Genomic DNA, 14,292 nt, shown 5'->3' with positions numbered 1-14,292 from the left:
CAGGATGGCTTTTTATTTGGCATTGTATCAATTTGAAGCCCAGAAAGGCATGATGTTAATGCAGACAGTGGATATGCATGTGTAAAATGGTATGAAGAGAAAGGTAAGGTTTGCAAGCAATAGGCAATTTCCAGATGTCATCTTTTTAGCCCTTACAAGAAGAAGAGAAACACACACATTGGAGGGAACATTTTGCTCCCTGATCTCTGGCTTCTGGCAGGCACTTTCTTTGCACACCTAGCATCTCCCTTCCAGGCCTGCCATGCGGTAGGACCATTTGCCCTTAAATATCACACATAGCTAATTTACATTATAGACTATGGGCCCAAGAGGGGGAAATGCTTAATTTTATTAATCAAATGGATTTTAAATCTCTCTACAGGACGCCACAGAACCCCCCAAAGGGCTAATTTATGTTATAGAGAGATGGCAAATCAGAGAAGCCCCAGTGCGTTTCCCCCCCAAACTTGGAACTTGTTCCCAGTGAAAGTTACCACCAGGCCGATTGGCTGTGAGTACTGTTTGAACACTGGAATTGTTCTCCACCTGATATAGAAATACCTAAGCCCCTGAAATTTACAATGGGGATGCGCATGCCTGGTGAAAGCCCTGCTGAAACAAACAAAGCTAGGCTAATAACTCTGTAACCTCTGTTGACATAACCCACCAGCCTGCTGAAGAGTCTCTTCATGTATAGGAAACAGAGAAACTATAATGATTTTCAGATACAGTTGACAAGAGACCATTTAGTAAACTTTTATTTTTTTTTAACTAACAGTATGCGGGGACGTTGTATTCTAGGCTGCTACTAATAATCTCATCAGAATGCAAAAGCAGCGACTGTGTTATAAAACCAATGATCTGTTATATTCTGCAAGAATTTACAAAAGCCTAATGTCATTTACTACACCATGAGAACCATACTTGGATAAAAAAAAATAAAACACAACAGAATTCAAAAACTGATTACAGCTGGCCAAAAAAAAAAAAAAAACCAACAAAAAACTGTTTGCCAATGCAATGTTTTAAAGGTAAAACATACGACAGTGAAAGACATGGTATCCAGTGATGACTTCAGAAGGGAAGAAGTACGTGTTTGGGTATGTATAGATGTCGTATGTCATTTAGGGCCATGTTGAATCAGGGCATTCATTCAAGGCCAGGATTCTCTGGTCTGCAGCTAACTGCTGAGTGTGTGTTGCCAGTTCAGGCTGCAAAAGAGTTTGCTTCTTTTTTTTTCTTTCTCAGCAGCATTTTGGACAAAAGCATGTCTCTGGCAGTCTTAAACTGCTGAAGTCCATGTTGCTGCAAATGGATGCTAAAAAAATCCAAGGGTCTACTAATTTGACAATTTAGCCTAAAAGAGATTGGAATTCATGGGAGATATTTGAGAAGAGAAATGACATTCAGATGTGAGTTTGTAAAACAGTGCTTTAGCAATTGTTCTGAGGAGAAGATGTTGGAGGAGGGTAAGCGTTAGTGTGGAAAGTGAAGAGGCAAAGAATGGTTCCCCTTGGTGTTGGTGGTAGTTGAAATAAGTAGAGGGAAATGGATGAATCAGAGGTAGATTTTAAAAGAATAATCAACAAATATGGGATGAGAGTAAGAGGAAGATGTCAAGAAGGATTGTGAGGTTTCTGTCCTGAACATGCAAGTAGATATTTGGCCAATTATTGAGGCAGAAAGGCATGAGGAGGAGAGGTTTGTGTAGGAAATATGGTAAGTTAAATTTCTGGAGCTCTGGTGTTCGAGGCACCTATGAAATATCCATAAAGTTTTAGGAATCCGAATAGGAGTCATCATGGAAACAAAAATTTAGGGATCAAAGAAGAAACATTGATTGAAGGCAGGAGGAGAAGGGGATGACAGAGGACAAGATGGTTGGATGGCATCATCAACTCGATGGACATGAGTTTGAGCAAGATCCTGGAGTTGGTGATGGACAGGGAAGCCTGGGGTGCTGCAGTCCATGGGGTCACACAGAGTCAGACACAACTGAGCGACTGAACTGAGAAGAAACCTGTGGACTATTGGTAAAGATTAGAGTAATATAGAGCTTCCCTTCTGGATTGCAATATAGGTGTAATATAGTGTAATATATTGTGTAGTATAATATTGTAATATAGTGTAATATAGGTCATGGGGAAGAAAAGAGTAACATCAGATGTACTCTAAGAAATGATAAAAGAATTTCTCTTTGCTTTTATACATTACCATATAATACTGTTGACTTTTTGTAGGAACTTTTTTGGGGGGCTTTTACTATCTATTGTTCATTACATTATATTGATATTTACTATGTGTTTTGCATCGTACTAGACTAGTATGTATGAGACCTTCCCCTATATTCTGAATATGATCCAATACAGAAATTATTAGAAAATTGTCAAAGCTCAATTAAAAATTTTAAATTGTCTGATATGCACAAACACATACCTACACATAATATATACACAATGTATTCCCAGTGAAATAGCCATTTAAAAGAGTTCAGAGAAGTGTCAGATTTATCTATTTATCTACCTCTATATACTTTATCTATTAAGACATGTACTTCTACAATGTGTGTATACACACAATACATGCACACACGTGTATATCACTAAAGTCATGTATTATCGTTTTATAGATACTGATAATGAAGATAAGAGAGGTTCCGTGATATCACAAAGTTAGCAAGTGGCTCAAGGCAGTTTGAAATCTCCACATTCAGAGGTCTTTCTCCTCTCACTCCTTATTGTAACAGCCGATAGTAACAAGCCCCTGTGCTCTTCACTAAACACTTTCATCCTCATCACAGCTCCGCTAGGTTAACAGGGGCATTAGTACATAAAGTGAAGTCTTCTGACTCCTTGATGTATTCCCATGAACTTGAGCTCTTGCTGAGCTAGACTTGCACTAAAACAATACAGGATAACCATGGAATTGACGATTCAGGGCGTGCCATCCATGAAGTGCGTTGTGATGATGGCAAACACAATCAGCAGGACCTGGGCCAAAAAGAATTAGTATGGAACCCATCCGAATGATAACCACCTTCTAAGGGCTCAACTTCCGGATGTTACATGCCTAAGTGAGGCTCATCTCCCTTTTCCCTTGGAGCTGAATTTTTAAGAGTACCACAAATGTGGATGCTCATGAGTCTGTCATATAGAGTGATATAAGTCAGAAAGAGAAAAGCAAATATCATATATTAATACATGTATGTGGAATTTAGAAAAATAGTACAGATAAACCTAGTTCCTGGGAGGAATAGAGACGTAGACATAGAGAATGGACATGGTGGACACAGGGGAGGAAGGGGAGGTGGGATTAACTGGGAGATTAGGCTTGATGTAAATACACTACCATGTGCTTTATAGATAGATAGTGGGAAGCTGCCATGCAGCTCGGGGAGTTCAGCTCAGTGCTCTGTGATGACTTAGAGGGGTGGGATGGGGGTAGGGTGGGAGGGACGCTCAAGAGGGAAGGGATACATGTATGCATACAGCTATCCACTCATTGCACAGCAGAAATTAATACAACATTGTAAAGCAATACTTATTAAATGTACAGTTTCTGCTACCCATGGGAATAGGAAAGTAAGACCAGAGGAAAAGGAAACAAACAGTATTCAAATCTCAGGAAGTTTGAAAGGTGAGACGGTAGGGCAGGTGAGGCAATAGTAATGATGATATTGATGGTGGGGATGATAGGGAAAATGTTTGTACATATGTTTCTCTTTTAAATCATCTGCTCATTTCTGATCTAGACTTTTTCCTCCAGTAGATAAGACCCATTTATTCATTTAATCAATTCATTTTTAAAATTAACTTTTATTGGAATATAGTTGTTTTACAGTGTTATGTTAGTTTCTACTCTACACCAAAATGAATCAGCCCTATACATACATGTATCCCCTCCTTTTCTGACTTCCTTCCAATTCAGGTCACCACAGTGCATCAAGTAGAGCTCCCTGTGCTATATAGTAGGTTCTTGTTAGTTATCTATATTATACATGGTATCAATAGTATATGTGTCAAAAGGATTAACCTTTCATTTCTACATGGTACATGGCTGGCCCTGTGTGATTGTGGGTGTTTGACTCACCAGGATGAGAACAGGCCAGAGTACCCCTCATCCTCTATTCCCCGAAGGCAAGTAGATCTCGCTATCTTCCACTGGAAAACACATCCCTTACAGAATGAGTTCATCTTAGCTGTCAGCTCTGGAGTATCTAAGGAGCTCTGAATGCATGCAACACTGCCAGCAAGAGGCTCACCCACCTCCACTGGGGATAAGAATCCCCAGTGGGGAGAAACAGGCTGCTTCCACGTGAGTGAAGCAGCTGTCGTTTAACATAGAAATGTCAGAAGCACAAGCAAATTTCTCATCACCAATTGGTGGTGTCATGGTCAGTGAAATACTTTGTGGTCTTAACGTGGTTTGGGGAGAAGAAGATTTTATGAAATTGAAGTTACAGACAAAAATTTTATCGAGAAAGTGATCTCGCTAAGAATCCTTGGCTAAGAATTCATTTTGTTGTGAATGATAGAACTGTGATGTGAAAGGTAGGATTAAATTAGTCGCACATCTCTGAAATGTAAAACATTATTTTGTTATCTTTGAGTACATTTTCTTAGTAATCAAATGAAGATGACTACATTAAACCAATCTGAAGAAGAACGTATCAAAATTTGTCATGACACAGTTCTACTACATAAAATATTGCCATTCCTCAAAATAAGACTCTAAAACTTAAACATTTATAAGTTTTCCAGTTGCAAAGAAATATAGACTATATACCATTGTATTTATATTGACTTTCTATTTATTTTTATGTTTATTTCTCCATCTATCTGTAATCTTTCCATCCATCTATGCATTCATCTGTTATCTAACAGCTTCTATAGCTAATATATACTATTTAGATGTTATAGGACACTTGAAAGTGATGTAATTTCTATTTCTGGTCTTCTAGAATTTTCAAACTAATTTGACATTTCTTCAATGGCTTGGAAGAAAGGTGAGACACCTCATCATCCCAGCTGTCATCTTTAAAACCAAGGAAAATGAAACAAACATGGTCCCCCTCTCAACTCAAGAGACACAGACACAAAGTCTTACCATGGATGTGGGGCCAGTCTTTAAATCCTTTTCAAGAAAAGCCCTGTTTATGCACCTGGTAAATGATAATATAATACATATGAGCTTGAGAGTATATGAAGACTTTAGTTGTAATTCAGGTTATGAGAAAATAGATTGTAGTTTAATATAAGGCAATCAAGTCTAACATAACATATGAATCACTGTGCAAATATCTCTGGCATTTGACTGATCAGCCTGGTTATGTGACTGAAGTAACACAGGAACTCAGTAGATGCCTTTGTCCATTTGGGACTTTTTTTTTTTTTTCTGCAGCAAAAACACTATAGACTGTGTGGCTTAAACAACAAACACTTATTTCTCACAATTCTGGATGCTGACAAGTTCAGGATCAAGGCTCCAGCAGATTTGTTGTCTGGTGAGGGTCCCTGTCTTAGTTCTTAGATGCTTGCCTTTTTGCATATGTCAGAATGGGTGAAAGAAAGTTCTTTGGGGCCTCTTTTATTTGGACTCTAATCCCATTAATGAGGGCTTTGCCCTCACCACCTAATCATCTTCCAAATACTCCGCCTACGAATATCATCACAATGTGGGTTAGTTTTCAGTTTCTGAATTTGGGGGGACTTCCCTGGTGGTCCAGTGGTTAAGAAGCTGCCTTGCAATGCAAGGGACACGGATTCCATCTCTGGTTGGGGAACAAAGACCCCGAAGCCTCTGAGCAACTAAGCCTGTGTGCCGCAATTACTCAGCCCACTCACCACAACTAGAGAGCTGCAATACAATCAAAGATCTCGCATGCAGCAATTAAGATTCAACACAGCCAAATAAATTAATTTTTTTAAATTTCTGAATTTGGGAAGGCATGCATTCAGTCTATAGTGGTAGTAAGCATGTGTCACTGTAGTCAGTTATTAAGAACTGTTCCTTGAAATTGTGCCTGGAGTTGGAATATTTTGAGTTAGAAGCTTTCTCTGTGATCATCTGCTTCAACAGCTCACTTTGCAGGTCAGGAAACTGAGGCCAAATAGATGATAGAACTTGCTGGGAGAAGACCCTCCTCCTCCCCGCCACCACCACTCAGGTCTTCAACCTCCAGGTCAGAACTCTTTTCCACCCTGTTTCTCAGGAGGCTTCTTTATGAGAGATAGCTCATTGCCAACAGCATATAATAGGACCAGGTTTAGCCTCAGCTGAGGCATAAGAATCTTGTTTTAAATTTATCTTTACACATTTTTTCCACAACCCTTTTCTACCCTTCCCATCCCTTATCCAGTTGCTTTTTGCTTCCGAACTCTTATTTCCCAAATGAGACATCTAACACCTTCATGGGCTTCCCTGGTAGCTTAGATGGTAAAGAATCTATCTGCAATAGAGGAGACCCAGGATCAATCCTTGGGTTGGGAAGATCCCCTGGAGGAGGGAATGGCAACCCACTCCAGTATTCTTGCCTGGAAAATTCCTTGGACAGAGGAGCCTGGTGGGCTACGGTCCTTGGGGTCTCAAAGAGTTAGACACGACTGAGTGACTAACACATACACACACAATGAATTCATATCAATTTTGCATTTCAAAACTCTCTCATCCTCCATTTTATTATGGTTAAACAGAATTTTTTAACCCCAAATAATACTTCTGATAGGACTCACAGCTTCTCTTGGGATAAAGCAACTGCGAGGTTTGACTAAGGGGATGGTGAACTTTTGGGGCTTGTTTTATTCTATCAGTTACATGTGTGTGATTTTTTTTTAATAATAAGATTATTTTTAATTTTCAGCTTCACTGAGTCTTCATTGCTTTGCATGGACTTCCTCCAGTTGCTGTGAGCGGGGGCTACTCTCTAGTTGCATTGCTCAGGGTTTTCATTGCTGTGCCTTCTCTTGTTGTGGGGCACAGTCTCTAGGTACAGGGGCTTCATTAGTTTCAGCACACGGGTTTGGTAATTGTTTCTCACAGGTTCTGGAGCTTAAGCTCAATAATTGTAGCACAAGGGGCTTAGTTGCTTCATGGCATATGGGATCTTCCCAGGCCAGGGATCGAACCCATGTTCCCGTCATTGGCAGGTGGATTCTTATCCACTGGGCCACCAGGGAAATCCATGTGTGGCTGTTTATTTTACCTAGTCCATAGCAGGCCTTGAACTTTGAGCATGTGTGCATAAGGGCCAATGATAAATAGATTGCACATCAGATTTGCCAGAGTTCTGGGGAAAATCTTTCACTCAGTTTCATACATTGTCAAAGCACTGACCGCCTTAGTCACAGAAACTCACACTCTGGACCCTGCACACACATAGATCGCAAAGTTCACACCTGTCTGTCTCTTCCCTGCCTTTTGGATCTTTCACCACCCTGATGCAGTCCTGCCATCCACAAGTATGCATGTCCTGCTTTGCTGTCCACTCCACCCAAGGACCACAATCAAAAGGAAGATACTTTCTCAAATAAACCCTCATGGTAATGCCATAAGATCTTCCCATTACACAACCACTGAGTGTTTTCCTTCTCTTAAAAAAAAAAAAAAAAAAGGCGGGGCTTTTAATAGCTCCTTTATGTTTATTTTCCCTTTATTCTTAATTATATTAAATACCCATATATCCCTTCCCTGAGTATTCATTTAGAAAGAAGATTTTGTAATAGTCACATTTAATTTATCAGGGTGCAATAATTTGTGTTTCCCAATCATCTTGCCGACTTTGGTTCATTATACTATTGTTTCACATGAGTAAGTTAGCAAAGTTTGGATTGATTGACTCTAATTAACTAAAACTGGTTCCAGGCTGTGCATCTATTGTCATGGTAGCTAGTTGCAAAGCCCTAAACCAAGCACAATGGTTCTATAAGGTAATATTGATTTGAAAACTGGAGATAATATATAACCTTGAACTTATCACTTTTTGGGAAACAGACTATAACCAAAAAGGTGAGGGGAAGAGAAGGGAACAGTATTAAGATAGTCTTTCAGGACACTTGGGAATATAAATTGGAGTTGTCAGTAGGTTTGCTTCATTTTTGTTTTTCTTGTCCAGATATAATCACAGATATGTTGAATTACAAAGTAATTCCAAGGTCAGCTGCCAGAAGAGTAAAGATCTCATGGTCTTTCAAACTGTGAAGACATGAAATACACTTGCTGACGAATAGTCTGAGATCCACCAAAAAATTATGTGGAGACCTCCATTTTGGTAGAAGAAAGCTTTACAGCCATTAGTCACAGAGAAGTAGAATTGTTTGAAATTTAATCTCTTCTCTGTTGCTGATTTCTATAGTCAATAATGACCTCTGCTTGAGATTACACGGGTTTTTTTGACAGTATGACCAACTGGAAAAAATGATCGCATTTACCTCTGATAAGCATGAACAAATACCACCCTTGCTCTTACTGCCAGACAGGAATCAAGTTAAAAAAAATTGCAGAGCAGAATGCCACAGTGAGCTCCATCAGTGGATTTTTAGCATCCCTGCATAATATGCTATGGCTTCTGTTTCTGCTCTTAAAATTCCAGTTAGGATAGAATTCGATTGCTGTTGCCCACATTTTCATTTCCATAGTCCTCATTTCAGAGCTTCAGGACCCCTGTCTTCCATGGCACCCTTATCAACTGAGCTGCTTCCTCCTTCACTCTTTCACTTCTCTCCAAGTTCCAGAGAACAGCATTTGTGTCTTGACAGACAGGCGATGTGAAAGTGTAGCTCCTGTGCTAAAAGAGCCTTGCTTGAGAAGTCTTCTGTCGGAATGTAGAAAATACCAGAAGCATTTCCGGTTTACCCAGATGCTTCCTTCCTTTGTCCTGTGTTGAAGTCTCTTTGGAAACTGTGGACAGGCAACTCTTATGTTGACCAGTATCTTCTCCATTTTATTACTTGAGTGTTTTTAAATGTTCTGTGGCTATTGTAGCCCTGTGAGAAAGGACCAATTTCCAAACGTCACAGTGAAAGGAGCCTATATTAGTGAGTGTTTTCCAGAGAAACCAAATCAATATTGTGCATGTAAATATGGGGAGATGGCTCAGGTGATTATGGAGGCTGGCAAGTTAAAAATCTACAATGCAAGGTCATCAGCTGGAAACCTGGGAAGAGCTGATGTTATAGTTCAAATCCACGGACTATTAGGCTGGAGAACCAGGAGAAGTTGACCTTGTAGTTCAAGCCCAAAGGCCTTCTGCAGCAGAGTTCTCTCTTGCTTGGGGGAGGTCAATCTTTTGTTCTAACCAGGGCTTCAACTGATTGGATGAGGCGCACCCTCATTATGGAGGATAATCTGCTTTACTCAAAGTTCACCAATTTAAAATGTAAATCTCACTCACAAACATTCTCACGGAAACATCCAGAATCATTTTTGACCAAATATCTGCACACAGTGGCCCAGCCAAGCGGACACAGCACGAGGCTCACCCAAAGTCACGGGCTGAGGAGCCAGAGAAGACAAAGGGGGGGGGAAGGAAAGTGACCCAAAGTTGTTTTTGAAGAGAAAAAGGACAAGACCACTGAGCCCTCACAGGTTTTGAAGCGGTTTAAATGGCCAACCACACGAACATGGTACACACAACACACACGAGTCTTTCTTCTTGAAAAGTTTAGTAACAAGAGGTCCTCACACCCTCTTGTTAGCGTGCTGTGAGGGACCATGGTCGTCCTGAAACAGCAGACACCAGCCCTAATCTAGTAAAACGACAGGCAGCAAAGGCCCTGCCCAGACTCCGTCCTCTGACTCCCTCTACTGGCTGAGCAGGTGGTTGCACACATCTACCCCAGAGAAGACCTGCTCCTCCCACCCCTTCTTTCCAGAATTCAAAACAATTCAAAAGGTCTCTGCCATATTTACAATTCCCACTGCCATAACACCAGTTACAGTGGACTCACTTCCTACCAAGAGGAAAGCAGGTATCACATCTCTTGCTGGTAAAATATCTATCTTAACATCTTCAAATCAAACAACAGTCGTTCTTTAAGTCTCTTCCTGTTGCCCATTACAGGGGAGCATGCAAAGAAAGGATTAAACATAGGCCTTGCATATGAGAGCTGAATGGAGAAGGGAATGGCAACCCACTCCAGTGTCCTTGCCCAGAGAATTTCATGGACAGAGCCTGGTGAGCTACAGTCCATGGGATCACAAAGAGTCAGACACAACTGAGTGACTAACACTGTCAAAGTTGAAGCTTTTGAATTGTGCTTATGAACTGTGGTGTTGGAGAAGACTCTTCAGAGTCCCTTGGACTGCAAGGAGATCCAACCCGTCCATCCTAAAGGAGATCAGTCCTGAATATTCATTGGAAGGACTGTTGTTGAAGCTGAAACTCCAATATTTTGGCCACCTGATGTGAAGAACTGACTCATTGGAAAAGACCCTGATGCTGGGAAAAATTAAAGGCAGGAGGAGAAGAGGATGACAGAGGATGAGATGGTTTGATGGCATCACCAACTCGATGGACATGAGTTTGAGCAGGCTCTGGAAATTGATGGACAGGGAAGCCTGGTGTGCTTCAGTCCATGGGGTTGCAAAGAGTTGGACATGACTGAGTGACTGAACTGAACTGAACTGATGAGAACTTGTAATTTTGTGCAGAAGTAAGTCTAATAATATGTAGCAAATAAATAAGGGGGAACGGTCTTCAGATAAGAAATTCTGTCAGAGTTCATAGGTGATGGCTGTTAAGTATGAAATGGAGTGGCCACTTTTCTACTTGTTGTTAAATGTTGCAAAATTTGTTTAGATTGATTGTGCCAAGAATTAGCTCATTCTAATTCAAATCATTTCAATTTCTCTCAATGATTGTATGTTTTCTTAGTGTCTATTTATTCAGTGTAGCTGTCATGTTTATCAAAACCATATGGAATTTGGGGTTGGTAGATCCAAGTTATTAGAATGCATAAACAAGGTCCTATTGTATAGCACAGTAAACTATATCCAGTCTCTTGGGATAAAGCATAATGGAAAAGAACATTAAAATATATATAAACATATATATTTGTGTATAACGGAGTCACTTGCTACATAATGGAGATTGGCACAATATTGTAAATCAGCAATACTTCAATAAAAAAATAAAATATTAATAGAAAGAATGGGGGAAAAAAAAACCTATGGCAACCCTAAGGAAGGATTTTTGATGAATAAGATGATTTGGAGTGTTTCCCTATAAAATGGAATGCATCTTTATACTTGTAAATTCTTAAGTTACCTCATGAGGAAGGAACCCATTTTACCCCCTGCCCCCAAAATTGTAAGTATCATTATTAGATGAATCTCTAATGTGGTTTTGGGACTTTCCAGGTGGCACTAGTGGTAAAGAATCTGCCTACCAATGCAGGAGATGCAAGAGATGAGGGTTTGATTCCTGGGTCAGGAAGATACCCTGGAGGAGGGCACAGCAACCCACTCCAGTATTCTTGCCTGAAAAATTCCATGGGCAGAGAAGCCTGGCAGGCTACAGTCCATGGGGCTGCAAAGAGTTGGATACGACTGAGCAACTGAGCACATAATATGATTTTATCAATATTCTCCTCTAACTCTTACTTACAGAAGAAAAATAGACCATGTTTAGAAATCATATTGGATGCTCTCTGCCCCTCTAATGATTTCTGGAAATCTGAAATGATGTTGGGTTACTTGGGATGGCAAACTGATCTCAGCAGCCTTGATTTGTCCACCCCCCTCTCAGCGCTGGAGGAATCTAGAAGCCAAAACAATTTCAGGGAGACAGATTCTGAGCCGAAGTGCAAGTGTGTTTACTGAGGAGCCTGGGTCCTCAGAATGAGGCTGGAAGCTCATCATCTCTGTACACTAGTGCCAAATCAAATCTCAGAGACAAGAGTTTTGGAAAGGACAGCTTTATTACTTTGCCAGGCAAAGGAGGGACAGAGTGAGCTTCTGCCTTGAGAGAGGAGGTGTTCCTATGTGGAGAGGATAGTGAGAAAGTTTATAGTATTGGTTCAAAGAGGGTGTGATCAGCTCTTGGACATTCTGAGGGGTTGGTGGTGAGGTAAGTAGGAGTCAGCATTAATCAATCATTAGGTTCTAACTGGTCTGGGGTCCACATGCTGTGGGCTGCATACCATTGTTAATCATTAACTTCTCCCACCTGGATGGGGTTTCAGTAACTGAAAAACAGTTCAAAGATATTGTGTGCATCTGTTGATGGGGAACCAGGACCTTGCCCCAAGGCTACACTATTGTTTTTCTTGTTTGTTTTCCCCTGGTCTCACATCCCCTCCCTTCCCTAATTAACATTGGCTTGAATTTGCCCACTGGAACTCAGGGAAGGTCATGAAGGTTGAATGAAGGCTGTTTCCTGTAATCAAAGAAATGGGGGACACAGAGAGGCTTTGAGCCCAGGAACCCCACAGGGCCCTGCTCAGTATTAAGAGTGAGCGGATGTAACTGGGAAGATGCCAAGATCGTTGCTGAAATACTTGAAAGTTGAACCTGGAGAAAAGCCCTAAATGTCATATCTGAAGGGCAAACTAAATAGTACTGAACAAAATCAGTGCTGGAGGATGAGCGTGTAGGAAGGGCTACAGCAGCATGGAATTCAGTGTGAAGGTAAGTCAAGGAGAGTAGGTCAGAACTAAAGATTTTGAATGAGGACTGCATGTTAGTGTATTCCTTTCATGCAGTTTGCTGTTTGTCCTAGCAGGATGGTCAAAGCAGCGTAATAGGAGGCAAAGCCAAACTCCAAGCCAGCCCCATGTTCTCACCCTTCCAGTGACAGATACCCATCAGACAAGCCTGTGGCTTCTAATTTTTTTCTTTCTCTGAAATGTGAGACACTGAATCTGAGATGACACAAAATAGATCTGTTGATTCTCATCAAAATTGGAGAATGTCTGAGAGGTAGTGAACTTAACGCTCTGCTAAGTGTGGCTCAAGCACCAGCAGCATCTGAATCACCTGGGAGCTTGTTGGAAAGGCAAGCTCTCAGTCCCCTTCCCATCTGCTGTATTAACATTTTATTAAGATTCCCAGGTAATTCATGTGTATATGGCGCTAGTTGTAAAGAACCTGCTTGCCAAGGCAGGAGATGTAAGAGATTTGGGTTCGATCCCCGGGCTGGGAAGATCCTTGGAGGAGGGTATGGCAACCCACTCCAGTATTCTTGCCTGGAGAATCCCATGGACAGAGGAGCCTGGCGGGCTACAGTCCAAAGAGCTGGACACTCCTGAAGCGACTTAGCACAGCATACATATTAAAGAACACAGACATTTTCTCTTCTAAAATACCAGTGGTCCTCAACCTTTTTGGCACCAGAGACTGGTTTTGTGGAAGACAATTTTTCCACAGACCGGGGGTGGAAGGATGGTTTGGGGATGATTCAAGAACATTACATTTATTGTATATCTTATTTTTATTATTATTACATCGGCACCACCCCAGATCATCAGGAATTAGATCCCAGAGGCTGGAACCCCTATATAATAGCACTCACAGATAGCCAACTAGCATCTAATTACAAATCCGCCAGTTCACAATTTTTAAAATCACGATGTTTGCTAATAAATTCTTATTCAACTTTCAGAGCCTAACACAGTAACAGAAGAGCTTCCCAGGTGGTGTCAGTGGTAAAGAACCCGCCTGCCAATGCAGGAGAAGTCAGAGACGCGGGTTCAACCCCCATGTTGGGAAGATCCCCTGGAGAAGGGCATGGCAACTCATTCCAGTATTCTTGCCTGGAAAAATCCCATGGACAGAGGAGCCTGGCCAGCTATGGTCCATAGGATCCCACAGAGTCTGACAAGACTAAAGTGACTTAGCACACACGAACAATAATAGAAAAATTATATTTGATCAGTAAATATTGAATGAATGAATGAATATGTTTCACCTTGAATTGAAAATGTTTGTCCACAAATTATTTGGACTAGCTAGATAATAAATCGATGTCTTCCACAGTCAGTCCTAATGTTAAATAAAAGCCTTTGGTATCATATAGGCCTCTGTTTTCTAGGCTAAACGTGTCCGGCTCCTTCAATGACTTCTCTTGTGTCGAGGTGTGTAACTTCCTCACCATCTGGGCACCTTCTTCTGGCCACAGGTTGGATTTGAAGACTGTGATCCAGGAGTAGGCTTGTCTCCAGATGAGCCTCTACGCACACAGTCCAGGGAACACGAGCTGGTGACATGTCTCTGCTTCTGCCCTAGGCTTTCCTAATTCAGTCAACTGGTTGTCACGTCACTAAAAATAGGAAGTTTGAACTTGGACTCCTTTTTTTT

The 14,292-nt window shown here is 41.0% G+C and overlaps 1 long non-coding RNA gene across 1 annotated transcript in view; it reads left to right on the top strand.

The window, feature by feature from the left end:
- The window catches only part of LOC133047480 (uncharacterized), a 48,530-nt gene extending 34,525 nt beyond the window's left edge, over positions 1–14,005 (top strand). Inside the window, exon 3 of the long non-coding RNA XR_009690761.1 lies at positions 13,598–14,005. This is a non-coding gene — a long non-coding RNA (uncharacterized LOC133047480). The remainder of the gene's footprint in view (positions 1–13,597) is intronic.
- Positions 14,006–14,292: the final 287 nt, after the last annotated feature.

Source organism: Dama dama, chromosome 27 (genome assembly GCF_033118175.1).
Source record: "Dama dama isolate Ldn47 chromosome 27, ASM3311817v1, whole genome shotgun sequence".
In the NCBI taxonomy this organism is placed as follows: Eukaryota; Metazoa; Chordata; class Mammalia; order Artiodactyla; family Cervidae; genus Dama; species Dama dama.
Note: the sequence above shows the minus strand (reverse complement) of the source record. Positions and strands in the feature narration are given on the sequence as shown.